The sequence below is a fragment of the Caretta caretta genome, chromosome 14 (assembly GCF_965140235.1).
Source record: "Caretta caretta isolate rCarCar2 chromosome 14, rCarCar1.hap1, whole genome shotgun sequence".
NCBI lineage: Eukaryota > Metazoa > Chordata > Testudines > Cheloniidae > Caretta > Caretta caretta.
In genome coordinates, this window is record NC_134219.1 from 26,449,142 (window position 1) to 26,468,380 (window position 19,239).

The following is a 19,239-nucleotide window of genomic DNA, read 5'->3' on the forward strand; positions in this document are numbered from 1 at the left end:
CTGCGGTTCTGGCCTTAGGTCACCCCAGACAGCTCTCTTGATTCTCTTCACTCCTTCTGTGGCAGATACAGGATACACAACGGGGCAGTGTGCGGGTTTCCTTGGCACTCACTTCGAGTGAGCTCCATAACTCAAGGCTTCACCGTTCATTCGTAACACGCCAATTGCAACCCCACACCAGCCAAACCCATTCGCAGCTCCAGCAGGGCTTCCTTTCTGTTCCTTACCCGCCTTACACACACTCCGCCCAACCCAGAATACACTGGCGAGGAAAATCTCTTCCTGACCCCTGCATGTGACCAGCTGAAGCAAGAGACTTGGGACCATAAGACATATACCAGACAAGACCCTCAGGGTTGCCCAGTCCACCCCCATCCCACAAGCAACCCTCTCATACAGTCACACTCAAACGTGTCCAATGCTCTCTTAAAACTAATAAAGTTTGCCCCTATTGGGAGGCTGTTCCAGAACCTCCCTCCTCAAATGGTTAGAAACTTTCTAATCTCCAGCCTGAACTTGTTCTTGGCCAGTTGATTCGCCTTTGTTCTTGGGCCTACATTGTCCTTAGGTAGAACAGCTCTCCACCCTCCCTGCTGTTTACCCCGATGTATTTATGGAGAGCCATCAGATCCCCTCTCAGCCTTTGTTTTGCTAGACTAAACCAGCCCAGCTCTCCCAGCCTTCTCTCGTGAGACAGGCCCTCCATTCCCTGATCATCCTGAGAACTCTTCTCTGTACCTGTTTCACTCTGAATTCATCTTTCTCGAATGATCAGAATCATACACAGGATTCTAGAGGAGGGCTCTCCAGGGCCATGTACTTTCGTACTTCTCTGTCTCGACTGGAAGTGCCTCAGCTGATGCATCCTAGCATCACATTTGCCTTTTTCATGGCCACATCACATGGGTGGCTCAGTCACCCTATAATCGACCAACACATCAAGGTCTCGCCCCTCCTCTGTCGCCTCCAACTGATGAGCCCCAGCATCAAGAAGAAATTCTTCTTATTAGACCCTAAGGGCAGGATTTTGCACCTGGTACCATTAAATGTCATCCTTCTTCTGGTACTCCAGTCTTCAAGGTCATCCAGATTTTCCTGTATAATATTCTACCCCCTCTGGACAGACCATGTTTCCCAGCTTTTTAATCATCAGTAAGTTTTGTTATCACTCTCCTACTTTTTGGGTTAACACCATTAATAAAGAGATTAATGAAGATGGATCCCAAAACAGATCCTTGAAGAACTCCATTAGGAACCTCCCTCTGATCCCATAGTTCAGTTTCCAGACTTCTCCCCTTTAATTGGTTCCTTACCCGCCTTACAATTATTGTACTGATCCCCGTCTTCTCTAATTTAGCTAAGAATTTCCCACGTGATACCGTATCAAATGCTTTACTGAAGTCCAAGTATATTAGATCTGCTGCATTTCCCTTCTCTAAACAACCAGTTCTCAGCTCAAAGAAAGAGCTCAGGTTAGTCTGGCCCCATCTACCTTTGGTTACATCCCCTTTTCCATTTACCTCTGTTGGAGACCTCAGGGCATGGCCACTAGTTAAGTTGAGGAGATGGAAGGCCATAAGCGTCGAGGAGGTCTCCCTGCTAAAGGCCTAAGGGCTTCTTCTCAACCCCCCTTTATAGAATTCAGGCCTGGCTGGTTTGAGTAAGCTCTTTTGCTCTTAAAACAATGTTGCAGCCGCAGACAATGCCCCATAGTGTAAGGTTTGCTGACGCCAAGTTAAAGATAATAGGAAAGAGAGCTACAAGGCCAGACAGGATGTGCTGGTTCTTTAAGTTGCTAGGAATGCTTGTTAGAGGTTGCAGGAAATAAATATTGTTCTAACCCATATAAGAAAGGCAGAGTATTTGTGCAAAGTTTTGATTGGCTGATGTGTAGTGCAGTAGCGTTAAGGAATATAAAAGTGTGTGTAATGACCTGCTCTGATGTGCAGGATTTGAGATTCTCCCTGTACCTTGTTTGCAGCTGCAAATAAACTTTTCTGCTTCCCCACCCCGTTGTGATTATTGAGTGACGCACACCGGGTAACGAACCCCCCCTGCTGTTGTTCGCCTCTGGCACTGGGTGCCGGCAACAGCTTTTGGAGTCCCAACGTGGGGTGACGAGGATGCAATTTAGCCTTGCCCAGATCGCTTCTGGAGGTCGAGGATTGCAGCGACAACCGACGCCCAGCACACACCGGTGAGTTCATTGGGGGCCTCAGAGGAGACGCAGTTTGATCGACCCCGGAGGGCACGACGGTGCAACGCACTCACATGGTGGAGAAGCAGCTGTGGGAGACGGTGAGGAACTGGTTCCTTGGATATAGGGGAGGAGCAGCTGCGGGCGATGTTGGGGAACCAGTCCCTTGGATAAGGTAGGAACCTTTTGAAATCCGGATTATATGCTCTGTTGGAACCTGGGGACGCCCACAGTTACCCTGTAGGTATGGGACAGGAACAGAGCACGGGAGGTACGGTACGATGCACGCCCCTAGAGTGTATTTTAGTAAATTGGAAGATATTTGGATCAGATCCAATGACTAAGGGTAAATTGAAGCGATTTTGTACGGTTGACTGGCCTCAGTACCAATTAGAGGACCAAGAACAGTGGCCTCCCGGAGGATCACTAAATCATAATACAATCCTCCAGTTACTCCTGTTCTGTCAGCGAATGGCGAAGTACAATAAGCATTCGTATGCTTACTTGTTTATAACCTTATAGTCTCGTACTGATATTTTACAATGCTGTAATTTAACCCCGATTGGCCCTGTAGCAATTAATGTCAGTCCCCGGATCTCCACCCCAAATGTAATGGCAGATCCAGTGTCTCCTTCGGCCCCTACACCCACATAGAGCGAGGCTCCTTCGGCCCCTACACCCACACAGAGCGAGGCTCAAAGTAAGATTCCTAGTGAAGCTCATAGTGAGGTTCAGGCTCCATCTGCTGGATTATACCCGTTACTTACCAAGACTAAAATCGCCCCTAATGCAATAGAAAGGACAAGCTCTTACCATGCAGGTCTATACTCATGCACCTTTTAATCCTATGGACCTGGCCGCTTTCAAAGCACAGGCTGGAGAATTTTCTATCAACCCAAGCAAGTTGGTATCGGTTTTTGAGGGATGTCTTAGCAGCTACAAGCCAGGCTGGGATGATTGTAATGTCCTTCTGCAAACATTATTGACTGAGGTTAAACAAGAACAGGTCATAGCTAAAGCAAGGAAAAAAGCGAAAAGGCGATATGACCAAGACCGTAACCATGTCCCAATCCCAGATAATCAAGTTCCTATAAAAAATCCTAGGTGGGACCCAAATGACAATCAGGCTATGACCCACCTCACCTCCTATAAGGAGCTGCTACTGTATAGACTCCGTCACGCAGCTGTCAGACAGAATAATTAAACTAAACCATAGAAGGTAGTGCAGGATCCAAAGGAAAGCCCTGCAGCTTTTTTGCAGCGCATTCGAAACACGATCCAACAATATACCAATGCAGAGCCTAATAATCCACAAACTGAGGCAATTATTAAAGGAGTATTTACAAGCAGGGCAGCCCCCGACATAAAGAGAAAGCTACAGAAAAAGGAGGATTTGATAAGTATGACCATGGCACAGATTTTGGAAGCAGCAAATCAAGTGCATAGTTGAAAAAAAGTAAAAAAAAAAAAGCAAGTAAAATTAATGGTAGCGGCAGTGCAGGCAGGCACGAAGGAAAGTAAACAAAAAAAAGGGAGCCGTGGACACGGAGGTCCAGGCCTGCGAAAAAGATGACTGGGGCGCAATCAGTGTGCCTTGTGTCGGCAAGAGGGACACTAAAAAAATAAGTGCCCAAACAAAAAGAAAAGGGGAAGTACCTCTATGATGGCGATAAAAAAACAAAAATAAGGGTGTCAGGGAAAACAGATCTTCCAACCCCCGGAACCCCGAGTAAAAATGCGGATGGGAAATGAAGAAATAGATTTTTTAGTGGACTCTGGAGCGGCGCGAACTGCTGTAAATCAACCGCTTCAGTTGCCAGTAGCAGACTCCCTCACTGTCACAGGAGCCACGGGCAAAGATACCAAGTGCCTAGTGTATGCCCCAGCAGAACGTGCTTTGGGAAACAAAACCATATCCCATAAGCTGGCATAGCTCCCTGAATGCCCAACACCGTTGCTGGGATGGGACCTGCTGTGTCGCCTAGGTGCCACCCTGCATTTTACTCCAGATGAAATAACCCTTACCTTACCCCCTGAAAATGCATAGATTATGACCCTTGCAGTTGAACCCTCGGCTATGGCACCTTTGGTCAGGAGACCAAAGCCCTGAGGTAAGTGGGAAAGCGGGATACCGGGAGGAAGCACAGACAGGAATGTCTGTGAGGGGAGGGCTCCTGCCTCATACTGGGAATGAGGGGCGATCAACAGGTTATCTCAAGTGCTTATATACAAATGCACAAAGCCTTGGAAACAAGCAGGGAGAACTGGAGGTCCTGGTGATGTCAAAGAACTATGACGTGATCGGAATAACAGAGACTTGGTGGGATAACTCACATGACTGGAGTACTGTCATGGATGGTTATAAACTGTTCAGGAAGGACAGGCAGGGCAGAAAAGGTGGGGGAGTAGCACTGTATGTAAGGGAGCAGTATGACTGCTCAGAGCTCCAGTACGAAACTGCAGAAAAACCTGAGTGTCTCTGGATTAAGTTTAGAAGTGTGTGCAACAAGAGTGATGTAGTGGTGGGAGTCTGCTATAGACCACCGGACCAGGGGGATGAGGTAGATGAGGCTTTCTTCCGGCAGCTCACGGAAGCTACTGGATCGCATGCCCTGATTCTCATGGGTGACTTTAATTTTCCTGATATCTGCTGGGAGAGCAATACAGCGGTGCATAGACAATCCAGGAAGTTTTTGGAAAGCGTAGGGGACAATTTCCTGGCGCAAGTGCTAGAGGAGCCAACTAGGGGGGGCGCTTTTCTTGACCTGCTGCTCACAAACCGGGTAGAATTAGTGGGGGAAGCAAAAGTGGATGGGAATCTGGGAGGCAGTGACCATGAGTTGGTTGAGTTCAGGATCCTCACACAGGGAAGAAAGGTAAGCAGCACGATACGGACCCTGGACTTCAGGAAAGCAGACTTCGACTCCCTCAGGGAACGGATGGCCAGGATCCCCTGGGGGACTAACTTGAAGGGGAAAGGAGTCCAGGAGAGCTGGCTGTATTTCAAGGAATCCCTGTTGAGGTTACAGGGACAAACCATCCCAATGAGTCGAAAGAATAGTAAATATGGCAGGCGACCAGCTTGGCTTAATGGTGAAATCTTAGCGGATCTTAAACATAAAAAAGAAGCTTACAAGAAGTGGAAGGTTGGACATATGGGGAAGAGTATAAAAATATTGCTCGGGCATGTAGGAATGTTATCAGGAGGGCCAAATCGCACCTGGAGCTGCAGCTAGCCAGAGATGTCAAGAGTAACAAGAAGGGTTTCTTCAGATATGTTGGCAACAAGAAGAAAGCCAAGGAATGTGTGGGCCCCTTACTGAATGAGGGAGGCAAACTAGTGACAGAGGATGTGGAAAAAGCTAATGTACTCAATGCTTTTTTTGCCTCTGTTTTCACTAACAAGGTCATCTCCCAGACTGCTACGCTGGGCATCACAAAATGGGGAAGAGATGGACAGCCCTCTGTGGAGATAGAGGTGGTTAGGGACTATTTAGAAAAGCTGGACGTGCACAAGTCCATGGGGCCGGACGAGTTGCATCCGAGAGTGCTGAAGGAACTGGCGGCTGTGATTGCAGAGCCATTGGCCATTATCTTTGAAAACTCGTGGCGAACCGGGGAAGTCCCGGATGACTGGAAAAAGGCTAATGTAGTGCCAATCTTTAAAAAAGGGAAGAAAGAGGATCCTGGGAACTACAGGCCAGTCAGCCTCACTTCAGTCCCTGGAAAAATCATGGAGCAGGTCCTCAAAGAATCAATTCTGAAGCACTTGCATGAGAGGAAAGTGATCAGGAACAGCCAGCATGGATTCACCAAGGGAAGGTCATGCCTGACTAATCTAATCGCCTTTTATGATGAGATTACTGGTTCTGTGGATGAAGGGAAAGCAGTGGATGTATTGTTTCTTGACTTTAGCAAAGCTTTTGACACGGTCTCCCACAGTATTTTTGTCAGCAAGTTAAGGAAGTATGGGCTGGATGAATGCACTACAAGGTGGGTAGAAAGCTGGCTAGATTGTCGGGCTCAACGGGTAGTGATCAATGGCTCCATATCTAGTTGGCAGCCGGTATCAAGTGGAGTGCCCCAAGGGTCGGTCCTGGGGCCGGTTTTGTTCAATATCTTCATAAATGATCTGGAGGATGGTGTGGATTGCACTCTCAGCAAATTTGCGGATGATACTAAACTGGGAGGAGTGGTAGATACGCTGGAGGGGAGGGATAGGATACAGAAAGACCTAGACAAATTGGAGGATTGGGCCAAAAGAAATCTGATGAGGTTCAATAAGGATAAGTGCAGGGTCCTGCACTTAGGACGGAAGAACCCAATGCACAGCTACAGACTAGGGACCGAATGGCTAGGCAGCAGTTCTGCGGAAAAGGACCTAGGGGTGACAGTGGACGAGAAGCTGGATATGAGTCAGCAGTGTGCCCTTGTTGCCAAGAAGGCCAATGGCATTTTGGGATGTATAAGTAGGGGCATAGCGAGCAGATCGAGGGACGTGATCGTTCCCCTCTATTCGACATTGGTGAGGCCTCATCTGGAGTACTGTGTCCAGTTTTGGGCCCCACACTTCAAGAAGGATGTGGATAAATTGGAGAGAGTCCAGCGAAGGGCAACAAAAATGATTAGGGGACTGGAACACATGACTTATGAGGAGAGGCTGAGGGAGCTGGGATTGTTTAGCCTGCAGAAGAGAAGAATGAGGGGGGATTTGATAGCTGCTTTCAACTACCTGAAAGGGGGTTCCAAAGAGGATGGCTCTAGACTGTTCTCAATGGTAGCAGATGACAGAACGAGGAGTAATGGTCTCAAGTTGCAGTGGGGGAGGTTTAGATTGGATATTAGGAAAAACTTTTTCACTAAGAGGGTGGTGAAACACTGGAATGCGTTGCCTAGGGAGGTGGTAGAATCTCCTTCCTTAGAGGTTTTTAAGGTCAGGCTTGACAAAGCCCTGGCTGGGATGATTTAACTGGGAATTGGTCCTGCTTTGAGCACGGGGTTGGACTAGATGACCTTCAGGGGTCCCTTCCAACCCTGATATTCTATGATTCTATGATTCTATGATTATCATTCATGTACAGACAGACATTTATTCACAATTAGAACTGGTCAAAAATAGGGAGGGTGGAGAGGGTCATGAAAATTGAAGAAGAAACCACTCCCCCCCCCCCATATTCTTCCAACTTATTTGGAAATGTTTTTAATGATCAAATTTTTGTTTCGTTTTGGTGGGAAAAACTCCATGTTCTCTCTCAAGTGGGCAGAGAAATCCAAAATGTTTTTTTTAAAGAGGTAACTTTTTTCAAATGATCAATGTAATCCAAAGTGGCATTTTTAGTTCAAAGGTTGCATTGTCAGTGTAAAACCCTTTTGAACCAGCTCTGTTACTGTATAACAAGTGAGTTTATTTTTCATGATGCATTGTTTGGGCCAGGTTCCAAGTGGCATTTCAGTTTTTGCACAGCTCTTCTCTTCTTGCATCTGCACCTCTCATAAGCTGTGGCCTTAATCTTGGGCCTGGAAACACTTACGTGCATGTTTAACTTTAATTGCTGCTGTGAATAATTCCATTTCAATGGGACAACTCTGAGATCGGCTTTACGCTACGGCCCTATATCGGTGTACCTATGTCATTTATTTAATTTTCTTTCTTTTATATGTGAAAGTTCTTGAGAGGTTAAAGCAGGTAAAATACATGAACAGGTTCGGACAGTCCGAGTTTGTCCGTGCAAAGTGACAGCAGAGATGTGGGATCTGCTAGTTTTCCATAAGTCTCTCAGGGTTACCCAGGATAACTTTGGGGATCTCTGTCTTGCATCGGGAATGTTCCCTGAAAGTGTCCAAACAGCTCAGAGCTACAGAACCGTTCCCTGGATCCATGCTTCTAGCTGTCTTCCCCAGAAAGCAGTCTGGCAAGTGTTCCAGTCAGCTCATTGCTAAGTTATCTGTCAAAACACTAGAGTTTTCAGGTGCCTAAGTAGCCCCTGGAATCATGGTGAAATTATCCTCCCCGCCACCACCAAAATTGGAAATGGTGCCCTGGAGTGCACGGTACCCTACCGTGCTTCCCCCATAGGAACTGCATGAACAGGCAACTCTGCAAGTTCTCTGCATGCCTCTGCAAGTGACCCCCATGCCTCTCCGTTTCCTTGGCCACATGTATCCTGTCCCCATGCCGGCGGCGAATCCAGAAAAAGAGGGAAAAGCTCACCACTGCGACCACCTGAGGGCGGTGTTGGGTTGAGATCAGCTGGTCAAAGCAGGCAATAGGGACAGAATCTGAGACTTGAAGCTCCTCGAGCGACCTCTGACCTTTCTAGACCTGCCCTTCAATCAGACACAGCGATTGTAAAGTTGAATGTGATAGTAACTAGACCCATTTTAAACCCTTCACCACACAAGACAAAGCCCGTAGGATTCATCATGAACTATTTATTTCTCCTCCCCTGGCTCCATGCAGCCACCAGCCACCTTGAAGCTTTCTCTCGTCTCTCCCAGGCTGTGCTCACTTGATTGCAGGAGCTCAGTGGAGGGTCCAGCTTTGCTCTTTCGCTTCCATTCTTTACCTCTTTGGGTGGCTGCATTTGCAAGTGAGCAGCCTGATGGAAGCACTGAGTCCTCTGTCTCGGCAGGCAGGCCCAGCCGCCAAAGCCAAAGGCTCCCTGAGAACAGGGGGAGGTTCGCCTGAACTCTCAGGAGTGGAGGCTTGGCCCATAGGTTAGGGTTACCATATTTGAACTTTCAAAAAAGAGGACACTCCGAGGGTGGGGGAGGAGTGGTAGCCCTGCCACCTATCTACTCCCTCCCACTTCCTGTCCCCTGACTGCCCCCCACAGAACCGCCATCCCATCCAACCCCCCCTGCTCCTTGTCCCCTGATCACCCCCTCCCAGGACCCTGCCCTCTATCTAAGTCTTCCTTCTCCCTGTCTCCAACTGCCCCCTCCTTAGACCCCTCCACCCTAACTGCCCCCCTTGAACTCCACCCCTACCTGTCCCCTGACTGCCCCGCCCCCTATCCGCACCCCCGCCCCCTGACAGACCCCTGGCTCTCCCACCCCCATCCAACCACTCCCTGTCCCCTGACTGCCCCCGCAGAACCCCCAACCCATCTAATCCCCCCTGCTCCCTGCCCCTGACTCCCCCCCGAACCTCCGCCCCGTCCAACCCCTCCCGCTCCCTGTCCCTTGACTCCCCCGACCCCTCTTCATATGCCCACCGCCTGACAGGCTCCCCCCAGAACCCCTCATCCATCCAACCTCTCCTGCTCCCTGTCTCCTGACTGTCCCTTGGGACCCCATGCCCCTTCTCCAGCCCCCCCGGCCCCCGTACCCTGCTGCTCAGAGCAGTGTGTCTGGGGTGCGGAGCCAGACACAGTGCCGTGCTCCCCCGCAGAGCGCGCAGCTCCCCCCCAGCCCCCAGAGTGCTGCATTGGGAGGGAAATCCCGGCCCTTTGGAGAGTTTTACCAATTCCTCCCTGAGGGCAATTTAAAACCCAAAACGCTGGACATGTCCGGGAAACTCCGGACGCATGGTAACCCGACCACAGGGACTCCAGGATCTGCAGCTGCTACCACCTGTATGGTGAATCCTCCGACTCATCACCAACCAGCTCTTCCCCATTCTGCAACCTGGCCCCATGGTCTGACCGTGCAGGAGAACAGAAACCCTTTGGGACAGCAGGAGAGTCTTCTCAATGCCGCACTCTTCGCATGGCTTCCCGCGGTCATCGTGAAACACGACTACCCTGCCCCCAGGAGTGTCTCAAGGAGCTGCCGGCGCAGTCACTGGGCACCCACTCGTAATACTCTCGGGCAGTGGCATTGCAGAGGGAGCTGAGCAGACCATCCCTCTGTGACTTCCTGAATTGCTGCCAGGACGGATTCTCCTCTGCGCTCGGGAGAGTCCCCAAGGACAAGCAGCTGTGGTGGGGGAGGGGGCAAGACAAACACTCCCCATGAGCCCTTGACTAGCAGGCAAGTAGGACTCTGGGAGCCAAGGCATCGGTGTGTCTTGCTGGGAGAACAGAGCTGGAGAGCAGAAAAGGGCACTGGAGGAATTGTAGAAAAGTCAGTGTCATGGCCGGGTCATGGGCAGCCAGACCTAGTGGTCAGAGGCAGAGTCCACACTCACAAGACAGGAGTCGAGAGTCAGCTGGGTCAGGACACTGGAAGAGCAGAAGCAAAAGACCAAATTCAGCACCTCAAGTCAGATGAGTCACCCCGAGTCAGGATGCCAGGAAATCAAGCCTGGGGAGTGGGAGCAGGAACAGCCAACACACGGTCCAGAGCCGGGGAGGAGCTCGGCTGTTCAGACAGCTTCTTGTTCCTGCTGCTGGTTTAAGGAGGTCCTGGGGGCCAATTAGCTGCTCTGGGACTCTGCCAATAGGAGCCTCAAACTCGGTCTGGACTTTGTCAGTCCTAGGTAAGCAGTTTTTCGTAGGCTTCCAGGTGGCGTACTGGAGGGTGGCTGCTCCCAGGAACCCTGCAGACCCGGGTTAATGACCCAGGGGTCAGGACAGTGAGTGATCTCTCCCCGCTCAAACCTCCTGCACAAAACAGTCTCCAGGGTCCCGGGCACATCCTCTGAGAAGAAAGAAACACAGTCATGAGGACAAATAGGCTATGGAACAGGAGCCCCCTCTTTGTTGCAACAGCCCCAAGTGCCCAGAAGAGTGGACGGTTCTTACCTCCAGGAGATGCCTGGGATCTTCCATCTAAGCCTCAATGGGACCCCTGTTGCTTGATCTGACAGGAGGAGATCATCTGTCCCCACTGCTCCCTGCACTGGGCTGGCTGCAGCACACATCTGTGTAAGAGGCTGGGCCAGAGAGATGTTACAATCAGGGTCCAGGCAGCCCAGAAGGAGAACAGAGGGTCTGAAACCAGAAGACGAAGCAATCAAATCAGCGGATTCGACAGAGAAGTTTTCTACCCTACAGGGACACCAAAGAAGGTCTGTTAGGAAAGCTGAGATGTTAGTCTGGAAACTGCTTAGGCAAAGATTGTGACTTGTTAAGATTCAGTTTTAGTCACTACAAAGTGTGTTGTGTTTTGTTTCTCTCTTTGAAATGTGTCTCTTTCTCTTGCTTAGTATCACTTAAATCTCTTCTTTGTTACTATGCTTCCCAAACCACCTCAGTGTTGTGTGTTCGAGTGAAGTGTGATTCTCCAGCCTACCCAACAGGCTGAGCTGTGCCCTGTCTCTCTGAAGGTAGCGAATAATTTCTGAGCGGTGCTGGGCCCAGGGTCCAAGGGCAGTTCACCAGACATATCCTGTGAAGCCCAAAGAGACCAAAGGAGCAGGAGAGATTCTGGCCCCACTGACCCATGGGAACTTCCCACAGAAGAGCCTACACAGGGCTCTAGACACGGCCACTTTGGGTGTGTACCAGAGTTCACTCACCGCTAGATGCTGGCCAGGCCTCTTGTCACCGCTTTCTCTCTGGGCTAGCAACCCCGCTGATACTCACTCTTGCAGTTTGTTGGCTGGGAACTCAGCCCTCCAACCAGGTGACTGTCCTTTACTCCACTCCTTCCTGGGTTGTGCTCCTTGCAAACAAAGTCCCAAAATGTCTTGAACAGAAACAAGGCCTTCCACCCTCATGGGGAGTTCTGCCTCAGCCTGATGTCGGATAGGGTTGCCCTTCTTGGGTTTCTCTAGTCTTCTATGTCCCCTTCCTTAGGGACGGTGAGAGAAGCCAGTCCTACCCTGGACTCCAGGGTTTGGCCCAAGGCCGTCTACTGAACAGCTCACTCTGCTTCTGGACTTTTGATGCTGTTTTCCCTTGTTTCCTCTCAGGTGGGGCTCACTTGATCATCAATTTGGCCTAGCCCCAGGCTAGGCAGCCATAGGCCAGGCCACCCTGTTAGATATCTCCTCCTTCAAATCCGGTCCAGCCCGGCTGACAGGTATGCTGAGGGGAGGGGGAAACCCCATTGCTGATCAGAAGGAGGTCAGAGTCTGTTCTCTAGGAGCTGAAGGTCCGTTTGTCCTGCTGCGGGAAGTGGAGCTGGAGGGCGGAGATGTTAGGTGAAAGAGACTGCATGATGGAGTTGGAGACTGGGGGACGGGAGCCTCCTCCCAGAAACCCTGCCAGGAGAAGAGGTTTGAGGAGGAGTTCTCTGGGGAGCCTCTTGCTTGGAAAAAAACAAGGGTGGCACATTGATGGAGATGTCTCTGTCCCAGGGATGGGGGAAGCTCCCAGCCAGGCTATGCAGCAGGGATCCCATTTCTCCCCCAAGAAACCCAGATGCCCAAAGAAGTCAATGGCTCTTACCTCCAAGAGGGAGCAGGGTCTTCCCTCTCAGCCTCTTTGAGAACTACCACTGCTTGGCTTCCTCGGACAAGGGACCTGTCCCCACTGCTCCCTAAGGTGGTTCAGCTTCTGACTGCACCCATCTGGGAGGCTGTCACACACCCCAGGGCCTAGAAGACACGGGGGGAGGAGGCTCCTCTTTATCTCAGACTCGGAGAGCCCAGAGAAGGGCCAAAGGAAGAATAAAGGGCAGGAGATGAAGCTAGCCCTGAGCCTCTGTCCCATCCTCACCTCTTCAAATGTGGAGCTTCCTGAGCTTCAGTTGGGCAGACAGTCTGTAGCCCTGACCCAAAGGTCCTTCTGCGCCATATGGGGCAGGAAGATCTCTGCCTGGGAGCACAGGGAATGGGATGGGGGTGAGATCAAGGAAAGAGGGGAGGGATATGGGTGTGAGGGAAAGAGCTCCTGCCCCAGATGAAGGAAACTGGGGGGGCCGAGGGAAGGACACCGCTCCACAGAGAGGGGAGAGAGTTTCTGTGAATGCCAGGGCCTCCATTTCCACTTCCACTAGCCTGGCATTTACAGTGAGACAGAGCAGTACCTGCAGCAGGGAGCGGGACTTGCTGAACAGGGAGGGGAACCTTGAAGAGCGTCAGATGAGCCACAGCCCTTGCAGCGCCTCGGGCATCTGGTGCAAGTGCCGGATGATGTGAAGCTGACACATGACCTTGGCTGTGACATCCTCGTGCTGCAGGGGAACGAGAACATGGCAGAGACTGAGACACTCCCCAGGAATCAGGGAGGATGAAGGGCACCTGGAACCAGCACCATCATTTCCACCCAGCAGCTGCTCATGTCTGAGTGGTAGATTCACCCTCCTGACCCCCAGGATGGAGGCTTGCTGTCCTCTCTAGTGACCTCCAGTGCCAACCCCCCTCCTTGTCGGGTGAGCTCCTGCCACCTCCCCATCAGTGCCCGTGACAGCTGTTCCACCTCCAACCCACCTGGGGACACCGCTCAAGTTCGGAGAACCCTCTCTTCCACCCCTACCTCCATCCCCACCCAGGTAGGGCAGGGAGGGGCTCTAGAAGGGTGGCGGGGGGTGGGAGGGATTCTGGCAGCAGTGAAGTGGGATGGGGAGAGCTTGAGACTTTCCCCAACACACCCCAGTGACAAAAGCTGAAACCATAGGATGGCAGCCCTGTTGAACGGGGCAGGTCAGCAGCCCCTGCCAACTGAATCCTCCCAATCTCTCGAGAGTGGGTCCAGCCTTACCAGCAGCAAGACCAGCTTCCCACGCCCATGTGCCTCAGTCAGTCACCATCACCAGTCAGTCCTTGGCCTCCCAGGCTGCCAGGGATGGGAGCAACTCTCGATGGTGGCTGGGGTGACATGGACACTAGACCATGGGGAAATGGGTGCAGCTCTGTGGGGCAGGAAAGGTTCCCAGAGGGCACTTAGGGGACTCTCCTGTCCTTCGCAGGAGTGATAGCAGAGCACCACATCCTAAGAACAGAAGTCCATGAAGTCCAGAAGTCCCCACTAGGCTCCTTGCTACCAGGCCAGTGCATGGCGAGAGGATGGGAAGGAGGCCCTGGGCCCCACCCCAAGCTTCTGAGTCGATTGCAGCTGCTTACCGTGTCCCCCATCAGTTGCTGGGCTTCCCCCAGGAGGGAGTAGACGAGCACCAGCCCAGCCTGGCTGACACGCAGCAGGGGGTCGTGAATGGCCAGCAAAGCTGTCTGCACGAAGGATCTTCTCTGCCCGACGGAGAAGAATTTTCCAAAGACCTAAAACCAAGAGGACATGAGGCTCGAGCAGATTGCCCAGAGCCAGCCTCCAAGTCCTGGCGGTACAATGGCATCTCATGCCCCAAAGGGCGGGGAAGAGAGCTGCTGTGGCCAAGGCAGTTCATTCCCCAGGAGGCTTTCAGGCTCCCAGGGCTCAGGGAAGCCCCTTTATTAAAAGGTCGCAGATGCTGAGGGACCAAAGCCTCCAGTGGCTCTTTCGGGAAGGCAATTTATGGCAGGGGCCAGGATGGGCTGGAAATGGATCTCTAATGTGTGTGAGCAGGCCCACTCTGCTGTGCAGGGCACAGAGATGACAGGGGACCCTGTCTTGCTTCCAGCAGAGAGATCTCCAGCACCTCAGCGGCAAGAGGAGTGTGCATGTGTTGTTACGTGGGGAGGGGGTTGGAGCTGACAGACCAAAGGTCTCTTCCCCGAGCTTAGTGATTTCTCTAGTTGCTGGCTATGGCCTCTGCAACTCCTTGGTTTCTTCAAGGGGAATCCAACCTGCAGCCTGACAAGAACAAGGAGACTCATGGCCCAGTCCCAGTGTGGGACTTTTAGCACCAGCATGTCCCACTGGTTGCTGGATGAGGAACTCTGAACTGGAAATAAGGAGCGGGCTCTTTTCCTGTCTCCAGGAGGCATCCACTGCAGGGAACCCAGCCAGCTACACTCCCTGAGCTGTGTCATGCCCTGGCACAGTGCCCTTACCTCCCCCACTCTGGCTGTATTTTTGTAGCCCAACAGCCTGCTGTCCTGGTGCCAGTCGTAGCACCAGAGATCTTCCACCTCATGTATGGTCAGGCCTGGAAGAAAGAGAGAGAGAGAGACTTTTCTCCTCATTCTGGTTGCAGTTTCTGTGTCCTTCCAATCCCATTGGTGGCTGCACAGTGGAGTGGAGAAGAACAGAGGCAGAGAGAGACTTTTCCTCCAGCTGGGATCAGTCTGAGAGAAATGGTCTGGGGTCCCATTATCAACCTGTGGTCACTCTCAGTCCCCTATTGGGTTCCGCGTCCCAGCTGGGTTCCTTACCCCTCTGTTGGAGCAGCAGTTGGTAGAGCCGGTAAGTCCCCTCCCTGGCCTGCCGGCTGACGTCCTTGTCTGGATCGCTGACAAATAGAGCCAGCTGGGCCACATGATGCCCCATCCGAGGGAACTCGGCTGAGATCTAATGGAAGGGAGAGCAGAGGGGACTCCATCAGCATTTTCCTCTCAGCTCCCTGTCTGCCCTGGGCCAGAGGGCTCCTTCCCCTTAGCCCCTCTACAGGAGATGCTGGGGGAGAGGAGCTTGAGATCGAGCCTTCATTTGCTCTGCTGCCAAGGGAGCCCGGGATGCCAAGCAGGGGCTGGAGCATGGTCCCCTTAAAGGCCCAGGGACAACACTGAACCAGGACAAGAAGAACTTGACTCAAGCCTAGCTCAGTCCTGCTCTGACTCTGCCTCCCCATGAAGAACCCTCCTAAGCCACAGCCCCGGCAGCAGCAGCAGATCCTGCAGCCCGCTGGAGCCAGCCCGCCTCCGCCTGGAGCCAGCAAGCTGGGCTCGGAGCTCACTTACGTCAAACTCAGGGAGAGTGACTGTGTATCTCAGCAGGGCTGTGCTGCTCCTGATGGCCCTGGCTCGCTCCTGCGACACCCTGGACACGACCCAGAGGTTGACATGCTGTGGGGAAAGGAGGCAGGTCAGACTCAGTGGCCAGCTGCTCCTGCTTTGCAAATGAGCCCCCCAAACCGCCAGCCCCAGGGGCCTGGGACATTCTGCGCAGGGGGGAATATCTGAGTCCTTGATGGCAGAGCTTTAGAAGGGGATTCTTTCCCCCAGGATGCAGCTTGTACCCTTCAGGTCACAACTTCTCTGCGTCTCTCTAGATTGGGACAATGTTCGGGGTCGGGGCTGGTCCCATCCTCCCAGAATTCCTGATTCCTGAACAGTTCACCAGAAAGAAGACTGAACCCTCGGCCCTTCCCTGCTACGCAAATCCTTGGGGGGATGTAGGGAGTGACTGAGAGCACAATCCCCCCAGGAATTTCAGAGCAGATCAGAGGGAAGGGCTGATTCCCTGGGGCCCTCCTGTTTCTCTAGGAAGGAGCATGTGCCTCTTCTCTGAGAACTAGCTCCCTAATCTCATGGGCTCTGTGTGTTGGAGGGGAGGGGGAAGGGTGGATTTTCAGACCCTCACTCCCCAAGACAGCCAGGAGCCCTGTGCTTAGTGCTCAGCAGAACCAGGCAGAGCTCTGGCTTGGAGTCCCAGCTCCTTCCTCTGTTCCTCAAGAAGGAAGGACCTGACACTACATTGCACTGACCCACCAACCAAGGACGGCCCACTGGGGACCCAGCTAGGAGGACAGAGTAGAAAATGGATCTTCCAGTCTCTCCTTTCCAGTCCCCCAAAGAGTTACGGTGAAATGGGGCTCACCTCCAAGATGAAGTGGAGCCTGTCTGTGTCTGGGGACTCTGCCAGCAGGTTCCCCAGCATGGCATCCAGGACCTCTGGGATGACTTTGTGCAGAGTCTGCAAAGCATGGGTCAGACTTAGGGAACCTGGGCCTACACCTGCCACAGGATGGGAAGAGGGGTCTCTGGGAAGCACTGGGGAGACTCCCAAACACATCTCCCGGCTTCTCTCCTTCACATCGCACTGCAGGCAATTTGCAAGAATTGATGACCCCTGGACCTTTAATCCATGAGCTTAGCAGGTCTCTGCAGAGGGCCTTGTAGGCAGAAGAGTAGGAAACAGCCAAGTTGCTATGGATGGAAGCTGGGCTTCTGGGCAAAACACGGCTTATGAAAGAAAGAAAGAAAGAAAGAAAGAAAGAAAGAAAGAAAGAAAGCAATCCCCAGGGAGGCGTAATCTCTTCCCTGCTGGAGGGAAGGATCCAAGCCTGCAGCTTGTTCCATCTCCACTACCCCACCCCTAAAGCTGGAGCTCCAGTGAATCAAGAGAGCAGGGACCAAGGACTACTCTGGAAGAGGAGGAGGATGGAGGAGGAGGAGGTACCTGGATGCCGGTGGTGTCCTTCTCCGTGCCCAGGGTGAAGACGGAGTGAAGGGCAGCTCGCAAGAGGTGGGTCTCTAGGGCTGACTCCAGGGCAGGTTTCATGGTGCTGGCAAGAGAGAGGAGCTGCTATTAGACTGTGCAGTACAGGGGTGGGACTGTCGCCAACACAGACACCAAGCCACAGGGATAGAGGCACAGGCTGGCGAGAATGGAAACTGAGGCACTTAGCTAGGGAATGACAAGGCCAAGGCGTCCCAGACAGACAGTGGCAGGACAGGAATAGCTGCTGTTCCCTGGAGCCTGCTGCCCCTCCTGTATCTGATCCCCAGAGTGAGCTCCTCCCCAAGGCCCCTGTCATGTTATGGGAGTGAAAAGAAGAGCCCCGCCAGGAGAGAGTGACCCTTCCCACGCCACCATCTCTGCCAGAGGCGCCACTCTTGGGAGGTGACCTGGGAGGGACAGTGACGGTGACTCCCAGCCTTGGGCCTGAGCAGCACTGGGGTGAGGGGAGCCGGCGGGGTCGGGGGGTGGGGCTGTCTCGGTACCAGAGGTTGCCCACTGCAGCCAGGGAGTGGGCGAGGACGGCGCTGGGTGACGAGTCATCTGGAAGCTCCTCGATGAGCTCCTGTGAGATGCGAAGGAGACAAAGGAGCGTATGAGATTCAGGCCCGACTGACACCTCCCAATGACGAGATGACACAGCCAGTGCCCCACATGGCCAGCAGGATCCCCCACCACCTCCCGCTCCTCCCATTCCTTCCTGCCCATCAAACTTGTCCCCCTTCCCGGATTCCTGCAAAGCTCACTCCCAATCTCCTTCTCTCCTCCTCCCTGTCAAAACTGCCCCCATTCAGCCCCATCCCGATGACCGAGCTGGGACCATGTGATTCCTTGGCCCCCACTCTCAGCTGTCCTCCAGCCCCACAATTCCCCCCCTGCCCACTACTGACCAATCTCACAATTTCTCCCTTCTCTTCTCCCAAGTCTTCAGCCCGAGGAATCCTTGTCCTCTGCTGCCCCCTCCAACACCACCCAGTCCCTACCCATGAGCCCGGCCATACCCCTGCCAAACCCATGTCTCTCTCCTCCCTCCAGCTGCCGTATGGCGTGTCTCACTCACCACAATCCTCTTCACCACAGCCGCCTTGCAGCAGCGCGGCTCCAGCGTGTCCTCCCCTCTCTCCCGTGCAGCCAGACATGCGGGGTAGATGGCCTGAAGGAACAGGAGCTGCTGCCCCTCATCCTGTACCCACCGGGAGTGGGGTATAGGAAGAGAGAACCTGTTAGCTAGGGACCTTCCTACCCCACCCAAACCGGCTCCAGGGCTCAGGCCTCAATGGGGGATTGTGGGGACCCGCCTATTGTCCAAATCCCCCACCACTCCTACACAAGCAGGATCAGGAAGTGGGACAGTGCCTGTGGGGGGAAACGACCTCGGCTGTTGTGGGACAAACACCCCCATCTTGGGGGTCCCACATCATGGATGTAAAAGGGCCCCATTAGGGGTGGTGGATCATGAGGGACAAGACCCTCGGCACGGGGTGGGGATGCTGGGAACGGACAGGGCAATCTTGGTTCAAGCCCAGGTGGGGAACATTTGTACCTTATCTCTGCACTGGAGCTGCTCTCGGATGACCTTGAGAGCAGCTTCATCTTTGGCCATGTGCACCCCTTCCTCCTGCTCCGAATCCCGGGGGGTCCCTGCACCAGGGAGGGAAGGACAGGGGCGTGGTGGGCAGAGCAGGATCCAAGACCCCCCTTCCCACCTCAGGCACCCAGGGCAGATCGGGCCCCAAACCTCCCTCTCAGGGATGCCTTCAGGCCCCAACAGCTTTAGAAGCCCAGAGCAGAGCCCCCCTCCCCTGCCCAGGACTCCAGGGCAGGTGCCTGTTCCCCCAGCCCTGGAGCAGCAAGGACCTATGTGGCAGCAGCTCTTCACACCCCCACCCCCAGGTCCCCGTGTGGAAGGGGCAGCTGTGTGACCGCTGCTGCTGTCCG